The 13,903-nt window shown below is 38.1% G+C and overlaps 1 long non-coding RNA gene across 7 annotated transcripts; it reads right to left on the bottom strand.

Annotated features, from left to right (window-relative positions):
* Positions 1–4,446: 4,446 nt before the first annotated feature.
* On the bottom strand, positions 4,447–12,765 carry LOC105040450 (uncharacterized). 7 transcript variants are annotated; one of them, XR_012140226.1, is made up of 6 exons: positions 12,616–12,764; positions 10,031–10,102; positions 6,748–8,334; positions 6,512–6,642; positions 5,090–5,414; positions 4,447–4,762 (listed from the first exon to the last, which is right to left on the bottom strand). It is a non-coding gene; the product is annotated as an uncharacterized lncRNA (long non-coding RNA). The 7 variants fall into 7 exon arrangements; XR_012140227.1 differs by having other exon boundaries at positions 6,748–8,208; positions 12,616–12,763; XR_012140222.1 differs by having other exon boundaries at positions 6,748–10,102; positions 12,616–12,765.
* Positions 12,766–13,903: the final 1,138 nt, after the last annotated feature.

The raw sequence follows: 13,903 nt of genomic DNA, 5'->3' as shown, positions 1-13,903 counted from the left end.
GAGCTCGCACCACTCCGAGCTTCTTCCTCTGAGCTCGCACCGCTCCGAGCTCTCTCCGAGCATCCAAGCTCCCGATCTCTGATCGAATTTCGAGGTGAGCTTTTCTGTTCTGCTCTTCCTACAGGTTCATCCCCTCATACTTGTCAGACATCTGCAAGCTCAGATCCGCACACCCTGGCCACAGTCCAAGCTCCCACGCCTCCGTCCAGGCTCGCATCGGCCATCTGCAAGCTCGGATCCGTGCTCCTAGCCTCTATCCGAGCTCTGACTCCCCCCGTCTGAGCTCCTGACCTCTGTTCGAATTTTTTGACTGCTCCTGTGGGCCCTGTCAAGCTCCGAAGGTCTTGTCGTCCTAAACATTCAAGGCAGTAAAGGGTTCCTTTGAGGTAAAACTGGTCGGATCCGAGGCTTGGGGGGTGGCAGATCCAAAGTTACTTGCGTGCAACGCCCTCTGCTCACATACCTTGGCATAAAAATCACCCATAGTCGAGGTCTGACCTACGACTGTGCCGTGGCCACCCATGAGAGGCCTCAAGGTATGCTATATTCATTTATTATGGCCTAGGTGGACAACCTGCAGGAGAAAATAGTGGAGCACATGCCGACCGTGGATCCACAACATTCTAAGTCAAAAATGAAGCATAGGAATGCATGGATATGGTGGAACATGGCCATCCAAGATCGGATCAGTATCAAATAGGTTCGATGCTCAGGTCAAGACCGATCCAATTGACCCGAGCTAAAAAGTCCATCATTCAAGATGACGTCAAGGTCAAATCCGAAGTAAAAGCATACAAATCCGAGGTAAAAGCATGCAAATCCGAGGTAAATCCTTTAAATCCGAGGTAAAAGCATGCAAATCCAAGATAAATCCTTCAAATTTGAGGTCCAAGTATACAGATCTGAGATAAAAATTAAGCTAATTCAAAGCTAAAAATAAGCCCAAATTGAGGCAAACAACAGGAGTCAAGCAAAACCCAAAAAACTCCCAAACAGTGCTCACAACTCTCATGATAAAAAAATTTTGAACCTTATCTATTATTCTGTATCGTTCTTTTTGAACAACAGATCTTCAAGCATTTAAATTAAAGTGGAGATCAAACCAAAGCCATAAAGATGAGGTGAGACCTATTAGATGACATCAAAAAAACTAGCCTTAAAGGGTCAACATCACCAGATGGTAAATCTGAGCAAGCCAAGAAGAAGCAAACTAGCTCAAATGGATAACAACAGTCTATTTACCTCCAAAAGTATGATCTGACTAAAAAATCAAAAGGCTCAATTAGAGCTGGTTTGCTAAGTTTCCTCATCTTTTGTGCAGATCCACAACTTAAGACCTCGGCGACTCCGAAGGGATAACTAATTAGACCTTCGAGAAGATCTCGACGATTTCGAGACGGGGCTAACTTACCAGACCTCTATAAAGCTCGTGTTGCGTGAGAAGCGGAAAGAGACCTTTGAAGAAACCTCTAGAGGGCTAACTTACCAGACCTTTGAGAAAATCTCGATGACTCCGAGGTGGGGCTAACTTATCAGACCCCTGCAAAGCCCAAGTCATACGAGAAGCGGAGGGAGACCCTAAAAAAAAACCTCCAAAGGGCTAACTTATCAGACCCTCAAAAGATCTCGACGACTCCAAGGTGGGGCTAACTTATCAGACCCCAGCAGAGCTCGAGTCGCACGAAAAACGAAGGAAGACCCTTGAGAGAACCTCCAGAGGGATAACTAATCAAACCCTCGAAAAGATCTCGACGACTTCGAGATGGAGCTAACTTACCAGACCCTTGCAGAGCCTGAGTCGTGCGAGAAGCGAAAGGAGACCCTTGAGGAAACCTTCGGAGGGATAACTAATCAGACCCTCGAAATGCTGTCGAGAAGCGCAAGATATCATAGGCACAAGCTCGCGCCGGCACATACTGCCTCTCATGCAAAGATGAGAAGTGATAGATGCCATAAGATCGCCGTAGGCACACAACGCCACTCATGACTTATCAAATCCTTGAAAAGATCTCGGTGACTCCAAAGCGGGGCTAACTTACCAGACCCCTGTAAGGTCTGAGTCACGCGAGAAGTGGAGAAAAATTCTTGAGAAAACCTCCGGAGGGATAACTAATCAAACCCTCGGAATGCCACCAAGAAGCGCAAGATGCCATAGGCACAAACTCGCTGCCGACACACACTGCTTCTCGCACGAAGACGAGAAGTACTAGATGCCATAGGCACAATATTGCCATAGGCACACAACGCCACTCGTGAGGGCTAACTTACTAGACCCTCGAGAAGATCTCGATGACTCCAAGACAGGGTTAACTTACCAGACCCCTGCAGAGCCTGAGTCGTATGAGAAGAAGAGGATAACCCACAGGACCTCCAGAAGCCCATCGATCTCTTCCTGAGGACAATCCATGGGACCTTTAGAAGCCCATCAATCTCTTTCTGAGGACAATCCATGGGACCTCCAGAAGCCCGTCAATCTCTATTCGGATCCGTCAAGCTTCTTCTTCTGGACCATCCATCAAATATTCCTCCAAATCCATCGAGCTTCTTCCTTCGAGCAGTCCATCACCTTCATTCGGGCCAAACCTTTGGACGAACAAAGGCTAACCAAAAAGACCCTCAACTCAATTATCAGCGGCTCTTCATTGGCCCTGACTCCAAATGGCCTATGATCGACTCAAAATTCAGGATCATTTTCTCAAACTGCTTCTATCATCCATATTAAAGCCTTAATGGGATACATGAATGGACATCCCTAGGTCCGAGGCATCATGTCAATAGTACTCCTTTGTCTGATCCTCAAACTCAAGAGTAGGGAGGTATATTATGGTGGTATCATGGATGCCTCAGATTTACAGCTCTATGGGCTATGACTATGCTGTAAAGAGGCATGCTGTGAAGAGCTGAGCCATATATATGCTGTAAAGAGCTGAGCCATATGCATACTGTGAAGAGCTGCCTTCATATGAGCTGAGCTAATCCTGATATGAGCTGAGCTGACCCTGATATGAGCTCTTCTATGCTGATGCGAGGATCTATGCTAATATAAGCTGAAGTCAAAAGCAATAAATATCCCCATGTAGAGAGCACATAAAGGCAAGCTAAAATCTCTCCTGATTGACATCTATACAATTAATAGATGGGACCTTCATCTATCATGAGGTGATACCACTCATTCAACAAGACCAAAAGAACAGGCACGATCTTCGAGATTATTCAAAAGGGGCATTCAAATCTCCCACTCAATATGCTACCAATAACAATCTTCTCACGAGAGTGATCGAAGGCTGAATCATCTCGTCCGCTATGACAATTTCAACGGTCCGACAATCTCGAGATCGTGCAATCTTACAGCTAACAATCCAACTGTCCGGCATCCTTCTATATACATAATTAAAGCCCCGAAGATCCAGGTAAATCCAATCAAACCCTTCTCAGAGAACCCATTACTGCTCTCTTGTTCTCTATTTTTCTGACTTTAACGTCGGAGGGTTCTCGCTGGAGCCATAACATCTTATTTGAGATTTATTTTGTAGGTCATTCTAATACCAGCATCATCACGCATGAGGTTTCCAGATGTCCGTTTCTGACTCCAACCGATTTCAGTAGCAACAAAACTCAACAAGAAGGATAACATCCCATCAATAATAAAGACTAAAAAGTAAGAATAGATATAGTTAGACAACCAGTGAACCAGTCTCGTAAACATCCATAATAGGTAAAATGCGGAGGAGAAATTCCTTCTGCACTGTGAACGGTGTAGCTGCAAAGGAGAAATTCTTTCTGCACCGCAGGCAGTGCTCATGATGAAGCTGCAAAGAAAAATTTCTCCCTGCATCGTGGGCGGTGTGGCTCGATCACACTGTCTACGATGATTGGTCGGCATGCGGGCCGCACCGCCTGTGGTGATTGGTCAGCGTATAGTGCGGTCGAGCCGCACCATCTGCAGTGATTGATCGGCGCACGGGTCCCAAAAAAAAATTTTTATTTCTTAGGGCCGATGCTCGAGCCCGCATGCCGACCAATAATCGTGGGCGGTGTGCGTCGAGCCGCATTACCCACGGTGCAGAAAGAATTTCTCAATCACAAGTCAAGCTGGGCTTAGGCGTGTCCTCTATACCTAGTTGAAGCAGCGCCGAGCTCAGGGCCGAAGTGTAAACCCCAGGCGTGGTTCAAGCATAAAATTGTCAAAGCCCATTGTCACCCAAACTTCATTGCATTTTGATTACTAGTTTTTATTAAAATTCGTGAAGACAAGAAAATGTCCATTTATACTCTTATTTGTTTTTATTCAGAATGTTTAGTACAGAATGGAAATAACCTGTCATCTACTTGGGAATTGGGAACTTGATTGATAAAAATGCTAATACTGTTATGTAGATTTGAAAAGTGGAGACCGCGGTAGTATTCGTTCCCAATAAAATTCCCAGGAAGAAAAATATGAAAACATGCAGGAAAAACTTCAGTAGACCATTATTCTACTCATCCAAAAATGTTTACAAACAGTCTAGAGTCTAGAAGCTATAGTTCTTAATGCTGGTTTTATACTGTAGAAACACCGTAGCATCCAATAGTACAACGCCAATATGGAAAAGCTATCAATGTCTTCAAATCAATTGAATGACAAAACAAAATTCAAACTAAAATCATAGAACGAGGACAATGAAGAAATTCAAAAAAAAGGAGAATATGCTCTCTTAGAGGGAGAACCTTCAGCACTACAAATACACCTGATGACAGTATATCTTGATCTTCACTTGATTACCTGCAACATAAGCCCATCAAATAGAACTAATTAACTCTGATCAGTACAATGATTGCCCTATGGCCAATATATTATGAGGACCACATGATTTCATTTGACCCCATAATCCTTGAGTTTGAGAAATTTGGTTTAAACAATAAATTATCAAGAAAACATTTCCATATAACTACTAGATCTGGGCAATGAACTCTTGATATTTATTTTCTTATTTCATATAAATTAGGCATATAGACATTAAAGCAGTATGATATTTTAGCACATTCACCTATCATTACTTTGAGATCATCAGGCCGCTCAAAATAGAATAACAACTAAACATAGGCATACCTCAAGATCAGCATATGTTGCTGTTGGAGCTGCTTCCAGCTGTTCATCAAAATTCAAGATTGAAGCTATCTGTTCTCCTTGGCTCTTCGTCAAGGCACAAAAATTACAAGCGATCTCCATGAGTAAGCATTCCATCTTTAAAATGATGACTTGTTTCACATTCCTCACTGCAACCTTCTGGTTCACTATTTTTAAGACATAGTTGTGCCATAGCAGTCACAATCTTTCACATTCCTCGATGCCACCTCCCAATTGACTGTTTAAGACATAGTTGTGCCATAGCAATCACAATCTTTCACATTCCTCGATGCCACCTCCCAGTTGACTGTTTAAGACATGGTTGTGCCAGAGCAGTCACGGTGCTTAGATTCTTGATCATCAAAATCCTTGTTCCCGGGCTAGTGTTCAACAATCCAAATGCTATGGCCAGCCTCTCACAATGGTTGCAAAGCAACCTCCTCTTTACTTACTCCTTAGGGCCTGTTCTTTTAAGGATAAAAGATTTATCCAAGAATCTATATTTTTCTGGGTAAGTATTTTACAGGCAACATTTAGATAGAAAAATAATTTATCCATATTCTTTTGTATTACTAGTTTTCTGGATAAGTTGCTAAGATCCATCAATATTTTTCATAATATCCTTTATTGTAGAAATATTATTATATATAATAGTATAATATGATATATTATCTTATAATGTTATAATATCATTATTATATTATATTATATTATACTGTATAATAATATATTATATTATATTATTATTATAGTATTACATAAATATTATTATATAAAATACTATAATACGATATATTATATTATAATAATATAGTATATAATAATATAATATATTATATTGTTATATAATTATATAATTATATTATAATATATTAATATATTATTTTATTTTATTGTTATATATTATTATAATATATTATAGTATATTATAATATATTATATAATATTATATTAATATATTATAATAATTTATTATAATATTATAATATAATATTCTATATATAAATATTATTATATATAATAATATATTATATTATATTATGATATACTATATTATAATATATTATATTATTACTATAAGGTTAAGGGTATATTAGAAATGAATTAAAAAGGTTATTTTTTCAGTTGATAAGAAAATGATTTAGCCATCTCTTAGATGGATAAAATTTTTTCTCATTTAATGGATAAATGCTATTCATGAGAAAGTAACGTACTTATTTTGAAAAGTGTGAGAACATAGATAAATTGGTCAATGAAAAAGTTGACCAACTTTCTTATGATATTTATCCATAACAGAACAGACCCTTAAGGTCATGAAACACTCTTTGGAACGCAACCCAATTTTCTCATCTCACCAAACCAATTTATTTTTTTATCAGTAAATCTTCTGAATTTAACACAAACCTTTAACGCCATTTGCTCATGAAGCTTTAACTTTTTATGATTGTTACCACCGGAGAGAAGAACAACCCAAGCGACAATCCTTGGCTTGATAACCACTGACTTGATGAGTTCATGGGCTTCTTCATTATGACCTGCACAAACCAAAAGATCCACCATACAAGCATAGAGCTTCTCACCTGGAACGAACTCCAAAGTTATGTAGCATGAGATTAGAACAAGGAGGGTCCATCACAAACCTTTTCCACCATTTGCTCTCGAAGCTTCAACTTTTTATGATTGTTACAACCAGAGAGAAGAACCCAATCCCTGGCTTGATAACCACTGACTTGATGAGTTCATGGGCTTCTCATTATGACCTGCACAAGCCAAAAGTTCCACCATACAAGCATAGAGCTCACCCAGAACAAACTCCAAACTTATGTAGCATGAGGTTAAACAAGTAGTGTCCTTCTGCAAGACTTATAACTAAAACAGAAAAAAAGTGAAGTAAAAATAACATGGTTAGGCTCCTACTGCATATTTATAAGAAATTTCATCATTTCAATGATGTAATTTATGTTAACAATTGTATGACAAATTTTCATGATTCATCTCAAATGGACTGGTTCCCAAAAAAAAAAAAAAAAAGCAGTTTAAATTATAAATTGATATGTAGAAACTGTGAATACTGACCACACAAGGTTTGTATGTCCTGTTAAGGGTCATCATGTCATCAAACCACACATCTTTCAAGCTCAGTATGGCCATAGTCAATTGATCCTGATAGGGATATGTGTATATGTGGCTCCCTCTATCAGGCTCTTCCAATTTAAAATCTAAATGATCTGACTCACCATATCTCCTCTCTTTCTTTTCGCCAAATCCTTTTCGATCGTTCTTAAACAAGCATATGCATGATATATTTTATCACAGGTTCATCGTATCTTTCAGTCAAAAAGAAAAATTATATCCATTAACTCATATTATCTCATTCAAATTAGTTATCTACACCAAAATCAACACCATGTTCATAAGTGCATCTAGGAGCAGGAGCGCCATATAGATAGTATCATGTGACACCCGAAACATCTAGTAGTATACAGTAGTCAGGGCAAGTTCAATTGGAGATACTTCAGCATGCTAAAGCATAAACCTACTAGTATTTTGGCACCTCTAATCCATATCTAAATATTTCTACTCTACAATACACATTATTTACTTCTACACCCAAAAAAACTTAACAATCAATCCAAAAATCAGTAATAATCCCACCTTCTCACTTCTCTTATAGCTTTTCAATCAGTCATTTCTACAAAAAAGATTTATGTTGTGTTGTTGACTTGCCTCTTAGTCTCACCTGTAGCTCCAAATGAGAGGAACAAAAACAGACTAGAGTGCAAGCTTATTACTGGACATGGATGAAAACAATTCTCAACTAAATTCAGTGATAAGCGGTACTGTAATCAAAATGTTGCTATTGAAGAGTGTCAAGCATCAGCAACAAAGTTAGGAACTTAGAATAGACCATTTTGAGAAAAGCAATGATATTTATACAGGCTAAAGAACTTAAAGATTTGTTTCGTAAAACTAAATGTCTCAAGATAGTTTATAAGCTTCTATCAACAGATGAGAACATGACAAATTCAAACCTTATTTGTAGAAGGGGTGGTAGGAATTCCAATGTTCAGCAGGCTACTTTGCTGGAGAGCTTATTGTCCCTAAAACCACGAATCATCAATGGTAAAAATGAATACCAACCACATCCTTGATATCACTTTCTAGAATTTCATCTTTTTCCATAGCAAAATTCAACAAACTCCGCCATGAAAATGGCAGTGCGGTATCTGAATTTGTAGAGATAAGACTCATAGAACAGAATACATATTCTAAGAAAAAAAAATTACACATCTAGCAACTTCCAAGAGCGGCACAAATTCAACACAAAATAATTTGTTGGAAGGTTGTTAACTACATAATACAGATAATCTGCAAATTCAACATAAGCTAGTAGCTATCAATACATACAGCACAGGCAGAAAGAATAACAAGCAAAGTAAAAAGAGTCCAAGCATAAAGTGTTTCAGTTCGAAACAAGAAAAAGCTACTGCACTTCAACACAAATTACAATAACAGAGAAGTGAATTTGAAAGTCTTAAAAGTAATTGGGTATGGTTTCAACAAGTGAGAAATTAAGGAGAACAGCTAGAAAAACACTGCAAGCATCAGATAATAACGTACACATCATGGTGGTGTGATGCAATTAAGCAAAAGTTGAAAGAGGCAATTCATATAGCAGGTTCATTATTATTAGCAAGCAACAAGCTACAAAAAGAGTGAGAAAGATATTTAACACCTAAAAACAATACGGAGAAAAATGGATATGGATCAGATTGGATGCATAACAAATGAGAATGGTGAAGTAGTGTTGATGGAGAATGAAATGTTTCGAAGGAAGGGATACATCTTCAAAAGATTTTAAGTGAAGAAACACATGGAACATAAAGTTACAGAGATCAGCACAATACTGAAAGGCATAAATATAATGCACTGCAGATGAGACCATGCAAGGAGAGAAACAGTGCAGCTTTTAACTTTTGGGAGCACAAGGAGTAGCAATAAAAGCATGATGCATAAGGAAGGAAATTAGGCCAGCTTGGCTAATGAATGGATCTCCTTTATACAGTTTTTAATATCAAGACAATGCCATGAGCATAGAGCAAAAGTACAGTAGTAATCAATTTCTAGATTTATAAAACATATATATGCATCCAACCAAATCGTTTTGATTTATGTACAAGGATTTGAAGATTATGAGCATTGTACTCAATAAGGTAAACCATTTGGGCAAGTTTCTTACCAAAACAACATATGGAAAAATTCATAGCAAACAAATATTAATTTAAAAAACTTTGGAGCAAGGAAGAATGATTCCAGGCATGACTTTATTAGTTTAATAAAATCTGGACTATAAAAAACGTGCTTTTCTTGTATGATGAGTTGCATATTAGCCATGCACATTGATACTGCAAGGAAACAAATGCTTGAATTATCACATGGGCCCACCATTAATTTAAAGACAAATGCACGCGGCACAAAGGAAAAACTGTGCATTAAAAGCAAAAAACTTCCCAGAAGAAATAGACCTCAACCAGTGGTAAAATTTGAAACCACTACTCTTTTAGGCTTTCTTTAGATGTGCTGATTGATGAAATCCAAGCTTTAAGTAAAAATGGTAGAATATTAAGTTATGATGCTACAGAAAACATAAATGCTTAAAACAAAAAAAAAGAAAACAAATACAAGCAAGCATGAAAAAGCAAGGGTTATTTTCAAAGAACCCAGCATGTAAAAAACTTTACCAATCCAACATAAATTAGAGGTGTTGACAGCTGATCAAACTGTGGTAAAGCAAAAAATAAATGATAAGACTTGGATACTTGCATATCATGACCACAACTTGACCCACTGTTAATTCCACTGATAACCTAAAAGATGTATCAAAATTTGGGAGTAATAAGTATCCAGAAAGGAAGAAATTACCACAAGTCTACTATAATCTCCAGCATTCTTAAAGATACATATAGGTGTTGGTCGCAATCAATAAAACAACACCTTCAACAAAGATAAACAGGCACAATCAGCAGGAGTTCCAATTGCAATTACAACATGATAAGCAAAAGAAATTGCCCTTCATCTATAAAGCTTAACTTTTTCATCATGTTCACATGTTCGATATTACAATCAATTGAATTTTTATGTAAATATGTCTCTCTAGAAATAATCTGGTGAAACTAGGTCATAACTTAATAGCAAGGGCAAAGCAACAAGAGTCTTGCAACACCATTGAAATGTTATCTCGCAAGACAACAAAATTATCAGAAAGAAACAGAGGAACAACCTCACTGGAGAATAAAGCAACCCCTGACACTGAAGTTCCAACTAGCAAGTTACTAACCAAAAAAAAAAAAAATTGAAAATGGAGGAAATCAAAAGAAAAAGGATAAGCTAGCAAAGGAAAAGCTGGCTTTTCATGAGAGATGGCAAGCATCCATACAACCACATGTAAATTGATAGGGTAAATCTCCATTATTTGTAATGCAAACTTTATAATGTTATATAAGAATCTCTAAACAGGGAAACCCACAATAAAAATGGCACTGTTTAATATTTACAATAAATCTAACTGATAGGAAAATTATGCTGCATATTAAAAGCCTCTCTCGCTCCAGGAACTGTATGTGAGTAGGAGTTGTGAGGATTTCTGTATGTATTCCAAACGGAAGAGGCCTATATAAAATTTTAAAACAAGGAAATACAGAAGGTCCAAAATCCAAGCTCGTTCACAGCTGTATAATGAATGAAGCAGGTCTGATGGCCAAACTGGTTCAGAATTGTACAAAAGATGAGGCACACAATAGAATCAAAGAAGAAATTTTGATAACTTGACAAAGATGTTCAGAGACCACATGATTAAACAGAACATGGAATTTTAACATGACAAAGGAAATGAGGAAGTCAATATTAACAAGCACCGAGCATGTGGAAACATCTTATCAGCCCAAGACAGGGTAGAAGTGTTGATAGGTGGCCAAACTCCAGGAAAGCAAATGATAACATCTGTATACTTGAATATCATGACCACAACTTGATCCACTTTCAGTTCCACTGACAACCAAAAAGATGAACTAAGATTTGGAAGTCATGAGTATACAAAAAGGTAGAAAAGAAATAAAATGACTAGAGTCTATGTGCATTCCTGAAGATGCACAAAGTGCTGGTCACGATGCTCCAGACAAAGATAAAGAGACAATCAGCAGGACTTCCCATAGCAAATGTAGGAACAATAACAACATTGTAAGCAAAAAGATTGCCCTCCACAAATAAAGCTTAAAGCATTTCCTGTATTACAAGTTTCATGTAAGTACATATCTGAAAGAAATGGGACTGGGAAACCAAATCGTGACTTAATAGACAGGGCAAAACAACAGGAACCTTGCAATGTCATTAAAACGTTCTCACAAAAGACATTAACAAAAAAAACAAAACAAAACAAAACGTCCAAATTGATACCAATGAACCACAAGCTGTGAATTGACCCAGAACAAAATGTTTCAGAAGGCAATAGATGGAAATTGGTGGCAGATGCAAAACTGAAAATAAGCATAAAGAATAACATTGTTATCAGAAAGAAGAGAAAAAAGTACCAGGCAAGAAACCCAGAAAAACACTACGTCAAAATTAGCAGTTACAAGAAACCCAGCTACAAAAAGGAACACAAAACCGTTGAAAAAGAAAGCCAGGATCATTCAGAAACCAATTTGATGAAATAACGGATAACCAATGAAACAACCACATAAATATCGAGAAACCACAATTTGTGACCTTGGGGATATGAAATAGCCAAAACCCCACAAAAGACGATGAAAATAAATGAAAAGCGGGGAACGTCAAAACATATACATATATATATATATATATATATATAAGTTAGCCAACGCAAACACCCCACCAAATAAGAAATGAAAACAAAAGAAAAAGCTGTTAACCATGCAAAGAATTAAAAATTATGGTAACAAAAAAAAAATAATTAAAAATTATTAGATACCAAACAGGATCCACGATACCAAGCAATTCCTGATGTTAACGTCCAACACACAAGATGCCAGAAGCGAAACAAGAAGCAAAATTCATCAAAAAGAACAGCAGAAGAGCTCAAAAATCCAACTAGAAAGGGATAATAAAGAAATCGAAACAAAAAAAGACAGACCAACAAAGAAAATGACCCGTAAAGATTAGCAAATTAATCAGACGGACAAGAGGAAAGAACTCATCCACAACGAGAACAGAGCACGTCTTGATGTCAACTTTGCAAGATTCTCCAAAAGAACATCGGAACACTTCAAGAATCCGAACCAAAAGCGAAAAAGATCAAAACTAAATAAATAAATAAATCCAAAGAACACCAGAAGATTTAAGTAATCCAGACTTGAAAGGAAACAAGATCGAAACAAAAAAGGGAATAAAAACACCAAAGAGATAAACCCGTCACGAATTGGGACCAAAAGATGAACAATAATCGTAAGATCGGGGGACCCAATCCCATCGGCATTGGTCGCAAGAATTACAGGCTTCGACCCGCCCGAGTGCCGGGCGGCCTCGTCGGAGGCTTCATCTTCCACCTCGGCCGCTTCGGCTTCGTGCTTGCCCCACGGAGGATTGGATCGAAGGCGAATGGGGGACGGAGAGGGGAGAAATAACAGAAGTCCTGGAGTGGGGGTTTGGGAGGTTATTTATAGAGACTAGAGGACGTAGTTAATTAATCTAAACCGGCCGCGGGCCGTCAGTCACCGACATATCGGACGGATGCCAATTTACCCCGCCTCCTGATCATTTCCCTTTTTCTATAAAGAAATTCTTTAACCGTTACTAAAGTGTAGCTGAGTCAGTGCGGAAAATACGGTGCAACTGAGCCGGATTCTGTAGTCGATTTATGAAGTGCGTGGTCTCAAATATTTTAGGCGCCCCATCAATCCAGTAGCTTTTCTTAAAAAAAAAAAAAAAAAAAAAAAAAAAAAAAAAAAAAAAAAAAAAAAAAAAAAAAAAAAAAAAAAAAAAAAAGAGCATCACGAAGTGTGGTGCAGCAGTAGATGCAGTCCATCCACTGTCGTTGTAATAACCCGACCCAATTGGATCTTGAATCAAGTTCATATAAAAAAAAAAAAAATTTTGGAAGAAGACTCTCGTTGGAGTCTTCTTCTTCTTTTCTACATCCGATTGAAAAAAAAACTCCTAGAACCACAAGAAATCCTAGGAAGATCTCTATAAAATCTTCCTTCCCTTCTCCATGGCTAGCCACGACGAGCATCGAATTTCTCTTTTTATTTTTCTCGAATTTTTTCGTTGAAGCCATGGATGTCCTTATCGTGTTCATCTCAAATACTCACCGAAGATCTCACCGGAGTCGGAGGTAAGTCCTTCTCCCCTTTTTCCTCTTCCTTCCCCTCCTTTCCACAGCACAGTGCACCCTCACTGGCCATCAGGATCGTTGAAAAATCAATGAAAAGGTGAACCCCTGTTTTTCTCTGTTTGGCCGAACCTTTTTCCTCCTCTTTTCCGACCACCGGCACCGCCGTCTGCGACGTCTCACCCGTAGGATAGGACTTCATCTCTATATCCTTCTTCCCCAAGGGTCTTGGCCGTCGGTGACCAGTCAATGATCAAAAAATAAAAGAAAAAACGACGGTATCCTATTTTTCGATTGTTTCTTGATTTTTCGTCGGTCGAACCTCGCCGCCGACCTTCCTTACTCTGTCATCATCGATCAGATGCCGTCGTCCCTCACCAGAGCCAAGCCATCGAGTCTCCCTCTGGTCCTCCCCTGTTCGGCCAAGGAAGAGAAAGAAAGAAGAAACG

This window comes from Elaeis guineensis, chromosome 3 (genome assembly GCF_000442705.2).
Source record: "Elaeis guineensis isolate ETL-2024a chromosome 3, EG11, whole genome shotgun sequence".
Taxonomy (NCBI): Eukaryota; Viridiplantae; Streptophyta; class Magnoliopsida; order Arecales; family Arecaceae; genus Elaeis; species Elaeis guineensis.
Note: the sequence above shows the minus strand (reverse complement) of the source record. Positions and strands in the feature narration are given on the sequence as shown.